The following is a 3,420-nucleotide window of genomic DNA, read 5'->3' on the forward strand; positions in this document are numbered from 1 at the left end:
CATTTCCTTTGGGGATGTGCACGTGTGCCCCTGGAACATGGAGGAAGGCATATTAATAGGGGGTAGTATGGGTTTAAAAGCCTCAAAACTGTGTCATTGATGCTATGCTCTGTTCCTGGAAGGGAAAATGCACAGACAGAGGAACCAGCTGGTAGAGTATGATGATAACACGTTTAGGGTGCCCAGTCACCCTTCACTGCATGGCCTCAGTCACGTTATCCCTGCTCTCTGGGCCTCAGTTTAATCAGATGATTCTCATTTGCTGGCTATATGATGTCCTGCTCTGGAAAAGCATGTAGCTTAGAAATGAGACAGCATGTGAAGGTATTACACCACCCCCCATGGACGGCTGCCACCATCCTTCAGCATATTTTCATCCAGAAGAATAAACATCCTCAGAGAAATACACATGAAATGCAAAGCTTGAAGTCATAACTCAGTACATAACAACCTGCAAACCAGTGCAGGTTTACGAGCTAGCTAATAAAATAAATCATAGTCGTGTTTTTAAAATGACTTTTCATGTGTTGTCGTTACTTCTCAGGCATACTGTAAATTAACTGTGAAGTGCTACTTCCTGCAGGGAGGTTTTTCCCCCCCAAATAGAAAGAGGTTGTAAGGCTAAAGAATGCAGACACACATCATGTCTGCAAAAATCATTTTTAAAAAAGATCAAATGTAATATTTTCTTTCAACATGGACAACTGCTTTGAGATTTTCCATTCAAGCAGCCTTGAACACAGCCTCCAGCATTTGCCAATTACTCCTGACAAATACCATTTGGGCCTGAGTGATGTTGTAAGTGAAATAAAACAGTGGAAGGAAAAAAACCAGAACATGATAAAAGGAATTTTTTTTTTTTTTTGGTCTGCTGAGAACTTACTGTAAGTTATACATTCAGGAGGGAAGGTCCTGCTTCCTGCCAGTGACGGACTCCATGTGAGCTGGAGTTTGAAGGTGACTTTTGTTTGACAGTAATAGGAAGGGAAGACAAAACTCAGTGTTCATGTCCCTTGAAAGGGAGTCAGCTCTTTTTTCTCCCTCACAAGGAGGAAAAAAAGTATATAAACAAAAGAAGGGAAAAAGGGACACTAGGCCCTGTTCCCCGTCATTCTGCACAATACACACTAATGGCTGAAAACAATCCCATGAAATCAGCCAGGCCAGCAAGCCCAGGAGGCCAGCAAGCCCGGGCGGCCAGCAGCCCCGCCTGCCTCCATACGTGAGCTCTGAGCATGTTCGAACCAGCTGAAGGCAACTAAAGCCACAGGAAAGAGAGGGCACAGTCAGCTTTCAAAGTACAGTCATCTGTTCCCCCCCACACCTATATCTCCTGAAGTTTCCTCCTTTTTATTTTATTTATTTATTTATTTTATTTTTTCTTTTGAGACAGAGTCTCCCTCTTTGTCCAGGCTGGAGTGCAGTGGTGCAGTTTCGGCTCCTGCAACCTCCACCTCCCGGGTTCAAGCGATTCTAGTGCTTCAGCCTCCCAAGTAGCTGGGATTACAGGCATCCACCATCACACTCGACTAATTTTTGCATTTTTAGCAGAGACGGGGTTTCACCATGTTGGCCAGGCTGGTCTCAAACTCCTGACTTCAAATGATCTGCCCGCCTTGGCCTCCCAAAGTGCTGGGATTACAGGTGTGGGCCATGGCGCCCGGCCAAGTTTCCTGCTTTTCTGAGGTTCCTGTCTCAGAATCTACGATGGCCAAGACAAAGGAAAGGTGAAGTCCGCTCCCCCTCCACCACCGCCTTTCCCAACATCCTTCTCTGCTCCCTGTTCTTTAAGACTCTGGCAAAACTCAAGCTTGACCTCAGTGCTGTGGGGAATCAGAGAGCAGCCAGGGGAAATGACTGGAAAGAGCCTGGGTGGTGACTGTGCATGGTGGCTCATGCCTGTAATCCCAGCATTTTGGGAGACCAAGGTGGGAGGATCGCTTGAGGCCTAGAGTTTGAGACCAGACTGGGCAATATGGTGAGACCCCTGTCTCTACAAAGTATGTTTAGAATTAACCAGTTGTGGTGGTGCATATGCCTGTAGTTCCAGCTGCTCAGGAGACTGAGTCAGGATGGTTGCTTGAGCTCAGGAATCTGAGGCTGCAGTGAGCCATGATTGGCAATTACACTCCAGCCTGGGCAAAAAGCAAGACCCTGTGTCTCAAGGCTGCGTGGAGACCAAGTGCCCGCATGGTATCCAGCAGACCGGGACCCAAAGCTGGTCTGTCTATCCCAGCCAGGAACCTCGGACAAGGAAGGGACTTGGCTAGCTAATAAAAATAAGCTGGACTGACGGACTGAGCTGGACTTTCCCCATCTGTTGGGAGGAGACTAGTGTAGCCATTGAGGGTGAAACCGATTCGGGGCTGGCAGCCTGTGGTACCGTGCTGGCACCTGGAAATGCTAAGTCAATGCCACGGCCCAGTCTGAACATCCGGGGACCCCTCCAATCAGGGTGCACCAGTCCTAATGCAGCTGTGGGGCTCAGAGATTTTGTAACCACACTGCTGCACTGGAACCTCTTTTTCCGAGTGAATGAGAAACTCACAATTGTGCGTGATTTAGGCTGGAGGTCGGCAGCCCCAGGGCACACAGGCTCCCCAGCACATGGTGTAAGGGGCTGGTGGCTTTCTGTCCAGCTGCCTCCCACTTCAGGGTCTTTGGGAACTGCCATGCGCCAACGTAAAAGGGGAAAACCATGATCATCGTGCTGATAATCGGGTTTCGTAGGTCCTCTGAGCAGAACCCCAGCCCCGCCTCACTTTCTGTAAATGAGCCATCTCCACTGGCACCTCGTGTCAAGGAAGGGTGAACCACAACAGGGCTGAAGGGATTGCCGATGGACAGCCCAGAAGACGGGTCATAACCTATCCAACTGGCTTGATCCCTGGAGTCAGTCACACCTCTAAGACACTGCTTTTCTAACTTTCACATACATAGGAATCTTGTTCCAATGCAGATTCTGATTCAGTGGGTCTAGGCAGGGCCTGAGATCCTGAATTTCTTTTTTTTTTTTTTTTTTGTGAGTGTGTGCGTATGTTTGTTTGAGACAGAGTCTCGCTCTGTCGCACAGGATAGAGTGCAGTGGCACGATCTCGGCTCACTGCACCCTCCACCTCCCAGGTTCGAGCGATTCTCCTGACCGCAAGTGATCCGGCTTAGCCTCCCCGAGTAGCTGGGATTATAGGCGCCACCACCACACCTGGCTAATTTTGGTGTTTTTAGTAGAGACGGGGTTTCACCATGTTGGCCAGGCTGCTCGTGAACTCCTGACCTCAGGTGATCCTCGGCCTCCCAGAGTGCTGAGATTACAGGTGTGAGCCACCGCGCCCGGCCGAGATCCTGAATTTCTAATAAGCTCCCAGGTGCTGCTGATGCTGTGCTCTCAGATCAGCCTGTGAGGAGCAGGGTTCTAAGGCA

Source organism: Mandrillus leucophaeus, unplaced genomic scaffold (genome assembly GCF_000951045.1).
Source record: "Mandrillus leucophaeus isolate KB7577 unplaced genomic scaffold, Mleu.le_1.0 Scaffold315, whole genome shotgun sequence".
NCBI lineage: Eukaryota > Metazoa > Chordata > Mammalia > Primates > Cercopithecidae > Mandrillus > Mandrillus leucophaeus.